Source organism: Pseudophryne corroboree, chromosome 1 (genome assembly GCF_028390025.1).
Source record: "Pseudophryne corroboree isolate aPseCor3 chromosome 1, aPseCor3.hap2, whole genome shotgun sequence".
In the NCBI taxonomy this organism is placed as follows: Eukaryota; Metazoa; Chordata; class Amphibia; order Anura; family Myobatrachidae; genus Pseudophryne; species Pseudophryne corroboree.
Window position 1 is genome coordinate 274740320 of NC_086444.1, and position 11368 is coordinate 274751687.

At 47.6% G+C, this 11368-nt stretch overlaps 1 protein-coding gene across 1 annotated transcript in view; it reads right to left on the minus strand.

The window, feature by feature from the left end:
* LOC135064304 (trichohyalin-like) overlaps window positions 1–7686 on the minus strand; it is a 242588-nt gene extending 234902 nt beyond the window's left edge. The window contains exon 1 of the mRNA XM_063964273.1: window positions 7591–7686. The gene's annotated coding sequence lies outside the window, so the exon portion shown is untranslated. The remainder of the gene's footprint in view (window positions 1–7590) is intronic.
* Window positions 7687–11368: the final 3682 nt, after the last annotated feature.

Here is an 11368-nt window from a genome sequence, read left to right on the forward strand (position 1 = left end):
CTTCGGGTAGTGAAGCCAGTTCTCTCTGGAAGAAAATCGATAGAGCCGAAATCTGGACCTTAATGGAACCCAATTTAAGGCCCATAGTCACCCCTGACTGTAGGAAGTGCAGGAAACGGCCCAGCTGAAATTCCTCCGTTGGGGCCTTCCTGGCCTCACACCACGCAACATATTTTCGCCATATGCGGTGATAATGGTTTGCGGTTACTTCTTTCCTAGCCTTAATCAGCGTAGGAATGACTTCCTCCGGAATGCCCTTTTCCTTCAGGATCCGGTGTTCAACCGCCATGCCGTCAAACGCAGCCGCGGTAAGTCTTGGAACAGACAGGGCCCCTGCAGCAGCAGGTCTTGTCTGAGCGGTAGAGGCCATGGGTCCTCTGAGATCATTTCTTGAAGTTCCGGGTACCAAGCTCTTCTTGGCCAATCCGGAACAATGAGTATAGTTCTTACTCCTCTTCTCCGTATTATCCTCAGTACCTTTGGTATGAGAGGAAGAGGAGGGAACACATAAACCGACCGGTACACCCACGGTGTCACTAGAGCGTCCACAGCTATCGCCTGCGGGTCTCTTGACCTGGCGCAATACTTTTCTAGCTTTTTGTTTAGGCGGGACGCTATCATGTCCACCTGTGGCCTTTCCCAACGGTTTACAATCATTTGGAAGACTTCTGGATGAAGTCCCCACTCTCCCGGGTGGAGGTCGTGCCTGCTCACTCACCACTTCTTCAGCATCTGAACCGGGTTGACGTCATGCTACTGGGGCGAGCGGCCCCCTGCGGCGGAGATCGATCCCACCCCTCTGGAGCTTAGAGTCCAGTCAACGGAGTCAGTGGCTCAGACCCCGCAGGGCGGACACTGCTCCCCCCCTTAGTCCCTCCCTGCAGGCAGGCTGTTGCCAACAGCCTCCTGTAAAAAAAAACAAGCTCTAAAAATAATTTTTACTAGAAAAGCTCAGGAGAGCTCTCCTAGCTGTGACCGGCTCCTCCGGGCACATTTTCTAAACTGAGTCTGGTAGGAGGGGCATAGAGGGAGGAGCCAGCCCACACTCTCAAACTCTTAAAGTGCCAATGGCTCCTGGTGGACCCGTCTATACCCCATGGTACTAATGTGGACCCCAGCATCCTCTAGGACGTAAGAGAAATACAAACTGAGTATATCCTGTGAACTACCTATATTAAATGATAAACTGACGCACTTAGCCCCGTCAGGTTATAGAATATAGGGATAGCAATCTGAGTGAGATACACGAAATGGAGGTCACACAGCAGCTATACGCATACACACATAGTCACATTACACAATGCAGAAATTATGACATGCAATAAAACTGCACTGGACTAGCAATACAGAGTAGTACTATGTATAGCTATACACTCAATAGATATAACGGGATGCGGTCAAGATGCCGCCGGCCGGAATCCCGGCGGTCGAAATACCGACGCCGGAATCCCGACCGCCACAATACCGACATATTCTCCCTCCGTGGGTGTCCACAACACCCATAGAGGGAGAATATAATAGTGTTCAGAATATATATGCATCAGGGATAGTGTTATTATAACTAGGTAATCTACACTGTCAATGTGTATATTATAAGCTATATTGTATTCTAGGATGAAACTTTATTGCAGCTTTGAAATAGTTGGTAAGTGCTATCTTAGTGTTTGTTTTTAGTTGAGTTTTATGGCATGCTCTGTAAACGGGGGTGGGATGTTAGGCCTTGATTGCAATTACTAGAGACACATGGATACTTACCATTCATAAGGATAGATGCCTGGCTGAACAACAGCCAGCTGAACAGGGCTTTATTAGAAGGGCTTATTTAAAAGGGTTATGAAAATATTACAATATAGACTTACCCAGGACTTACCAGGACGAAAACAGACGGAAACAACCCACCAACAAAACAGAAAACATTGTCCATTCTTTTCATTCCCAATCATCTGTGTATTTCAGCGTATGTAAATATTTTACCAACTAAAATCCTCATGACCTCTAAGAACAAAATGCAACCAATTTGGTAGACAACTATATACATTGTGATTTACATGCGATTGTACATACCTGTTTGTCACTTTGCTCTATAATGCACAGTTAACATACAGCAGAACAACACCAGTAAATAGGCACCTGAACTTTTAACTTGAACAGGTAAAACCTTACACTCTCAGCCTAGAAAACACTGGTTTCAGCTCAAACTAACTATGTTCCACAAATTGATTTTCTGCATTGCTCTTCATGGAGTATTCATAAAGGCCATTGCATCATTCAGTCTCCCAGCAACTCACCCCTCTGTACATATTGCCCCCTCAATTCTACACTCCCCTCTTATTAGCACTCATGAGCTTTTTACTTCCCTATACTCATTGACAATAACATCTACAACTTCTTACCATAAAAAACTTTCACAAACCTTTGACACCCACATTTATCTCTCTCTTCTGCTTCTGATAGCTGGTGACATTTCACCAAATCCAGGACCCAGCCACTTGCATCACTCGCATTCACCTGATTCACAGCAACATAGAAATCCAGCTAACCTCATAAACATCACATGTCTTCCATCACCCTCCAGATAACTAAAATGTGCCTTATGGAATGCACGCTCTGTTTGTAACAAATTAACATCTATCCATGACCTCTTCATATCTAACAACATCAATCTGCTGGCTATAACAGAAACCTGGCTCACACAATCTGACACAGCCTCCCCTGCAGCACTGGCACATGGTGGTCTCCACTTTACACACACCTCCAGACCCGATAACCATAAAGGAGGAGGAGTTGGACTTTTACTTTCCCAATCTTTTGCATATACTGTTCTACCACAGGTTCCATCACTCACATTTACATCATTTGAAGTACATTCCATTAGGGTTTACTCTCCTTTCTCTCTGCGTGTTGCAGCTATCTACCGCCCACCTGGGCATCCAAAACAATTTTTGGAAGATTTTTCTGCCTGGCTCCCTCACTTTCTATCCTCTGACATCTCCACCATTATCATGGGTGATTTCAATATTGCTATTGATTGTCCAAAATCTGCTGCGCATGCCTCCAAACTACTCTCTCTAACCTCCTCTCTTGGCCTCTCCCAATGGACTGACTCCTCTACTCATCAGGCGGTTCACTGCCTTGATCTAGTATTCACCAAACTATGCTCCATCTCTGAACTCACTAACACTCCTTTCCCCCTATCAGATCACAACCTTATCACCTGCATGCTTTCCTCTGTTAATTCAAACCCTGTGTTGCGGAAGTTCTCCAATCTTCCTCAAACTCGCAGAAATATTAACACAATTAATCTTCAAGAACTTTCCACTTCACTCCAACAACTGCTTTCACCTATTTCTGCATTCACCTCTCCTGAGATGGCTGTATCACACCTTAATAAGACTCTAGAACTAGCCCTTGATGAAGTGGCTCCAGCTACCCATCACACTCCACGTAGGCCTAGATGTCAACCATGGCACTCCAAATCAACAAGACAACTACAAAAACTCACACGAAAACTTGAACGTCAGTGGCGTAAATCTCGTATTTCAAGTGACTTCCTCACATATAAGACAGTCTACCATTCTTATAAAAATGCCCTGGACACTGCCAAACAAACATATTTCCAAACTCTTATCTCTGCTCAAGCCTCTAACCCCAAACGACTCTTTAATACATTTAAATCACTTCTGAATCCTCCCGCACCTACCCCACCAGCCACTATCAAGGCACAGGATCTTGCTTCCTACTTCAAGGAGAAGATTGATAAGATCCGAGATGAAATGGTATGCTCTTCGGCAGCCAGTGACCTGCTCCGTTCTGTACCTGAACCCTCTGGCACTCTTTCTTCATTTGATCCCACAAATGAAGATGAAGTATCATCACTCTTCTCATCCTGCTTCACTACTACCTCTCCTCTTGATCCTTTACCCTCACAAATAAGTAAAGCTCTGTCTCTGGTGCTCATCCCTACCTTAACTAACATCTGTAATCTCTCTCTCTCTACTGGTATTTTTCCTTCACTTTTCAAGCATGCAGTGATTACTCCCATTTAAAAAAAAACAAAATTCTGACCCTAATGCTCTCTCAAACTATCGCCCTATCTCTCAGCTCCCTTGTCTCTCTAAGCTACTTGAGAGACTTGCCTACACTCGACTCACACACTTTCTTAACTCATACACTTTGTTGGACCCACTTCAGTCAGGCTTCCGTTCCCAACATTCCACAGAGACGGCACTGACTAAAGTGGTTAATGATTTGGTCACTACGAAGTCTAAAGGCCACTACTCACTACTTATTCTTCTAGATCTATCTGCTGCATTTGACACTGTAGACCACTCTCTTCTCATACAGACACTACAATCCCTAGGTCTTAAAGACACAGCCCTTTCTTGGTTCCTATCGTACCTATCTAATCGCTCCTTCAGTGTTCGCTTCTCTGAATCTACCTCCTCTTCGCTACCTCTTTCAGTTGGAGTACCGCAAGGCTCAGTCTTGGGTCCTCTGCTTTTCTCTATCTATACCTCATCTCTTGGTAAACTAATCAGCTCTTTTGGTTTTCAGTATCATCTGTACGCAGATGATACTCAAATCTACCTATCCTCCCCTGACTTGTCCCTATCTGTACGGGACCGTGTCACTGAATGCCTTTCTGCCATCTCATCCTGGATGACATCTCGCCACCTCTAACTTAATATTTCAAAGACAGAGTTAATTATATTTCCACCGGCCAATAGTAGGTACCAACCTGATATCTCTATCACTGTTGAAAACTCGACTATCTACCCTACCCCACAAGCTCGCTGCCTAGGTGTCATCCTTGACTCTGATCTGTCCTTTGTTCCCCACATTCAATCTGTCTCAAGATCATGTTACATGCATCTAAAAAACATATCCAAAATACGACCATACCTTACACAAGACACTGCTAAAACTCTAATCCACGCTCTCATTATCTCCCGCATTGATTATTGCAATAGTCTCCTAACTGGTCTTCCCAAAACAAGACTCTCACCACTACAATCCATTCTGAATGCAGCGGCGAGGCTTATCTTCCTTGCTAGACGTTCATCGTCTGCAGATCCACTCTGTCAGTCCCTCCATTGGTTACCTGTACTCTACCGCATTCAATATAAAATACTTTTACTCACACACAAGGCCATTAACCAAACTACACCAACGTACATCACTTCGCTTATCACAAAATATCTCCCAACCCGACCTCTTCGCTCTTCACAAGATCTGCGTCTCTCATCCACACTCATTACTCGCTCCCACTCACGACTGCAGGACTTTCATCGGGCTGCACCCACCCTGTGGAATGCCCTACCACGCACAATAAGACTCTCCTCTAGTCTCCAAACCTTCAAGCGTTCCCTCAAAACTCACCTCTTTAGGCAAGCGTATCAAATCCCTGAACCGCCCACATAACTTTCATAAACCTTCCTATCAAATTACATCCACTCTTTACAGTCCACACATATCCTCACATGTCTTCTCATTCTATGCAATAGATAGCACCTTTCCTTGTGTACATATGCCTATTTCCCTATAGATTGTAAGCTTGCGAGCAGGGCCTTCCTACCTCTATGACTGTTATCACCCAGTTTGTTATTGTTATTTCAAATTGTAAAGCGCAACGGAATTTGCTGCGCTATATAAGAAACTGTTAATAAATAAATAAATAAAATAATAGTGTGCCGAGCGTGGCGAGCCCGCAAGGGGCTGCGTTCCGCTCACCACCCCTGTCGGGATTGTGTGGTCGGGATTCCGGCGTCGGTATTTCGACCGCCGGGATTCCGGCAGGCGGCATTTAGTACTGATCCCGATATAACAATGCACAGTAAAGACTGGATGTATATCACAGGGTACTTGTACTATATAACCCTGACTAAATGCACTCTTTCTTAACTAACACTGTCAGCAGACATGTAGAATACTTAAGTGTCCTGTAAAATGTACAGCGCTGACATGCAGGCGGCTTTACAGAGGCGGATTTGCCCAAACAGTCCCAGGATCAGCTCAGCTGGTCCTAATGGCGCCCAAACGCTGACAGGGAGTGAGGAAGAGAGAGATATGCAGCTCCAGGGCGGGAACATTTACTCTAAATGGCGTCCTGGGGCTGGGGGAGGGGCTACAGGTCAAAGCCTTATCCCCCTGCTGGACTTCACCACCGGGTACTGTGGGCTTATATAAACGGTTTATGAGAAAAAAACGACCTGTGCCCTTGCCCTGGTGGTCTAGTGGGGTCCCTGTACTACCACAATGTCCACGCCAGCGCGGGATCGCGATTTACAGCGGGTCCAGCCGGGGGGACCCACTTACCTCCTCCCTGAGTGCAGCCACGCGATCCAGGAGAACAGCGGTCGTGTGTAACTAACTGGAAGAAAACCGGAGCCTCCGCTGTAAGTACCCGGCAACCAGGGCGCGGGAGTATGCAGCGCTGCTGGGGGAGGTGATGGAGCTGCAGCAGGAGATGTGTGACTGACATCTAACACAGACAGTGCCTCTGCTACAGCCCTTGAAGTCTTCATTTTTCTTTTAAAAGCTTCTTTATCAGGGCTGCTTGAGCAGCCCCCCTGTTGTATGCCTGCTTACTGCATGGCACCAACTACAAAACTGAGTTCCTGTGCACGGAGGCGGGGTTATAGAGGAGGTGGCACTAGGCATTCTGGGAACAGTCAAAGCTTTTAGCCTGTTGGTGCCTTGAATCAAGATCCTACTCTACACCCCAATGTCATTCCCTGCGGAGCCCAGTGTACCCCGCAGCAGAAATTTTAGTATTAACATGTGTAATTGTAAATACACAGTTGAGTCACATTATTATGACCACCTCCTACATTTGACGTCGGCAGCGCATAGCCTATGAAGTACATCACGTGTCGTGCGCTGGCTTGGTGGGTATATAAGGTGTGCGATAGGCCGTCTGCACACATATCACTCATTGTTATGGGTAAAAGGGGCGATTTATCCGAGTTGCAAAAAGGGATGATTATCGGCAGTATTTCTAAAACAGCGCAGTTTGTGAACTGTACGCGTGCTGCTGTGGTGAAGGTGTATCGTGACCATTGAGACTAATAGCCCTTTCACACAGACCAAAATTTCTCGGGTTATTGCACATGAACGCGCATCAACCCAGGAAATTTCTCAGTGTGAAAGGGTTCCGGGACAAAATACCGGGACTCATGCCCCGGCATTTCAACCATGCAATTGACCAGGGTTAGTCCCGGGATCTTCCCGGGAACCTGGTCAGTGTGAACAGGAGCCGGGTCAATGCGCCCCGGCTCCCATTCACTCTCTATGTAGCAGGCGGCGCTTGGAGATCATGTGATCTCTTGCGCCACCCCGCCGCGTCACCGTTGACGTCAGCAACCCGGCAATATGCGGGGCTGCTGACTGCGGTATGCAAGGCGTCTTACCCGGGAATGTCCCTGCATGATCCCGGGACGTATTCCCGGGTAAGACCCTGCATATTTTGGTGTGAAAGGGGTATAACTGACGTGGAAACTGCGGAGCACTATGTGCCATTTATGTGAGAGGTGAATGACAGCTATGAAGGTGCGTGAGGGCTGACCGACACACTACAGTGGAGCAGCTCACCGTCAAAATGAACCTGGGAGCTTCCAGGCGCGTGTCTAAAAGGACAGTTCAGCCCGTCTAGCTGCTGTCCGTGCTGCACACGGCGGTTACTCTGGCTATTACCTGGGGGCCATAATAATGTATACATCAAAGGTACTGTTTAAGGAGATAAATTAAAAGCAATGAAGTGTACATAGTTCTTATTTTCATTATTTTGACACAGTACAAAGTGAAACCTTCTGCAGCAGATGATCCTATCATGATACCAAAATAAAATGTTGCAAAATTTAACAGAAAACATAATTTTGTATATTGAAAAATAAGATTGTAAACCTATCGGTAAATCTTTTTCTCCTAGTCCGTAGAGGATGCTGGGGACTCCGTAAGGACCATGGGGAATAGACGGGCTCCGCAGGAGACATGGGCACTAAAAAAGAACTTTAGGTATGGGTGTGCACTGGCTCCTCCCTCTATGCCCCTCCTCCAGACCTCAGTTAGAGAAACTGTGCCCAGAGGAGACGTACAGTACGAGGAAAGGATTTTGGAAATCCAAGGGCAAGAGTCATACCAGCCACACCATTCACACCGTATAACATGGGATATACGAACCAGTCAACAGTATGAAACAAAAACAGTATCAGTCCAAGACTGATCCAAACTGAAACATAACCCTTATGTAAGCAACAACTATATACAAGTTTTGCAGGATGTTGTCCGCACTCTGACGGGCGCCCGGCATCCTCTACGGACTAGGAGAAAAAGATTTACCGATAGGTTTAAAATCTTATTTTCTCATACGTCCTAGAGGATGCTGGGGACTCCGTAAGGACCATGGGGATTATACCAAAGCTCCAAAACGGGCGGGAGAGTGCGGATGACTCTGCAGCACCGAATGAGCAAACATGAGGTCCTCCTCAGCCAGGGTATCAAATTTGTAGAATTTTGCAAAAGTGTTTGAACCCGACCAAGTCGCCGCTCGGCAAAGTTGTAATGTCGAGACGCCTCGGGCAGCCGCCCAAGAAGAGCCCACCTTCCTAGTGGAATGGGCCTTTACCGAATTCGGTAACGGCAATCCAGACAAAGAATGAGCCTGCTGAATCGTGTTACAGATCCAGCGAGCAATAGTCTGCTTAGAAGCAGGAGCGCCAACATTGTTGGCTGCATACAGGATAAACAGGGCCTCTGTTTTCCTAACCCGTGCCGTTCTGGCCACATAAATTTTCATTGCCCTGACCACATCTAGGGACGTGGAGGATTCCACAGGCACCACAATAGGTTAGGCAAAAATTGAGGACGAGTCCGCAACTCAGCTCTATCCACATGGAAAATCAGATAAGGGCTTTTGTGAGACAAAGCCGCCAACTCCGACACTCGCCGCGCCGAAGCCAAGGCCAATAACATGAGATACTTCAATTCAACTGTTTGAAGAGGTTCAAACCAGTGAGACTTAAGAAACCGTAACACCACGTTAAGGTCCCATGGTGCCACCGGAGTCACGATATGCAGCACCCCTTTCACGAAAGTCTGGACTTCTGGAAGAGAAGCCAATTCCTTTTGAAAGAAAATGGATAGGGCCGAAATCTGAACCTTAATGGAGCCTAACTTTAGGCCCAAATTCACTCCAGTTTGCAGGAAGTGGAGAAAACGGCCCAGATGGAATTCTTCCGGAGGAGCAGTCTTGGCTTTGCACCAAGACACATACTTCCTCCAGATACGGTGATAATGTTTCGATGTCACCTCCTTCCTAGCCTTTATCAGAGTAGGAATGACCTCCTCTGGAATGACCTACTCCGCTAGGATTCTGCGTTCAACCGCCATGCCGTCAAACGCAGTCGCGGTAAGTCCTGGAACAGACAGGGCCCTTGTTGTAACAGATCTTCCCTGAGTGGAAGAGGCCACGGATCTTCTGTGAGCATTTCCTGCAGATCTGGACACCAGGCCCTTCGAGGCCAATCTGGAACAATGAGAATTGTCCGAATCCCTCTTCGTCTTATGATTCTCAGTATCTTTGAGATGAGAGGAAGAGGAGGGAACACATAGACCGACTGAAACACCCACGGTGTCACCAGTGCGTCCACTGCAACCGCCTGAGGGTCCCTTGACCTGGCGCTATACCTCAGAAGTTTCTTGTTGAGGCGTGAAGCCGCCATGTCTATTTGAGGCAGTCCCCACAGACTTGCAATCTCTGCGAAGCCTTCCTGATGAAGTCCCCACTCTCCTGGATGCAGATCGTGTCTGCTTAGGAAGTCTGCTTCCCAGTTGTCCACTCCCGGAATGAAGACTGCTGTCAGAGCGCTTACATGACTCTCCGCCCATCAAAGAATCTTTGAGGCTTCTGCCATTGCCACTCTGCTCCTTGTGCCGCCTTGGCGGTTTACATGAGCCACTGCTGTGATTATGTCTGACTGAATCAGAACCGGTAGACCTCGAAGTAAGGTCTCCGCTTGACGAAGGCCGTTGTATATGGCCCTTAATTCCAGTACGTTGATGTGTACACACGCCTCCTGGCTTGTCCACAGACCTTGGAAGTTTCTTCCCTGTGCGACTGCTCCCCATCCTCGGAGGCTCGCGTCCGTGGTTACCAGAACCCAGTCCTGAATGCCGAACCTGCGACCCTCTAGAAGGTGAGCACTCTGCAGCCACCACAGGAGAGATACCCTGGCCCTGGGGGACAGGCGGATCATCTGATGAATCTGTAGATGTGACCCGGACCACTTGTCCAGAAGGTCCCACTGAAAAGTCGTTGCATGGAATCTGCCGAATGGAATGGCCTCGTAAGACGCCACCATTTTTCCCAGAACTCGAGTGCAGTGTTGTACCGACACCCTGTCTGGCTTTAACAGGTCCCTGACCAAGCTCTGAAGTTCCTGGGCCTTTTCCATCGGGAGAAAGAATGTCCAGAATCATGCCTAAGAAAGGCAATCTGGTCGTTGGAACTAACTGTGACTTCGGTAGATTGAGAATCCAACCGTGTTGTTGCAACACCCTCAGGGAGAGTGACACGCTGTCCTGACAATCCTGCACAACAAATCTCAGGAACGCCTGACGAGGTTGATATATGGGGACATGAAGGTATGCATCCTTTATGTCTAGGGACACCATATAATCTCCCCCTTCCAGGCTTGCGATGACCGCTCTGAGCGATTCCATCTTGAACTTGAACCTCTTTAAGTATAGGTTTAAGGATTTTAAATTCAGAATGGGTCTGACCGAACCGTCCGGTTTCGGGACCACAAACAGGGTTGAGTAATAGCCCATCCCCTGCTGCAGCAGGGGAACTTTGACCACCACTTGTTGAAGGCACAACTTTTGAATTGCTGCCAAAACTACCTCCCTCTCTGGGGAAGAAGTCGGCAGTGCCGATTTGAAAACCCGGCGAGGAGGCACCTCTTCGAATTCCAGCTTGTACCCCTGGGAAACAATGTCTATTGCCCAGGGATCCACCTGAGAGTGAACCCAGACCTGGCTGAAAAGACGAAGACGTGCCCCCACTAGAGCGGACTCCCCCAGCGGAGCCCCAGCGTCATGCGGTGGATTTAGTAGAAGCCGGGGAGGACTTCTGTTCCTGGGAACTGGCTGTAGCTGGCAGCTTTTTCCCCTTGCCCTTACCGCTGGCAAGAAAGGAAGATCCCCGAGCTCTCTTGGATTTATGCGACCGAAAGGACTGCATCTGATAATGTGGCGCTTTCTTAGGCCGTGAGGAAACATAAGGTAAAAAAGCTGATTTACCTGCAGTAGCCGTGGAAACTAGGTCCGTGAGACCTTCCCCAAACAATTCCTCACCCTTGTAAGGCAAAAC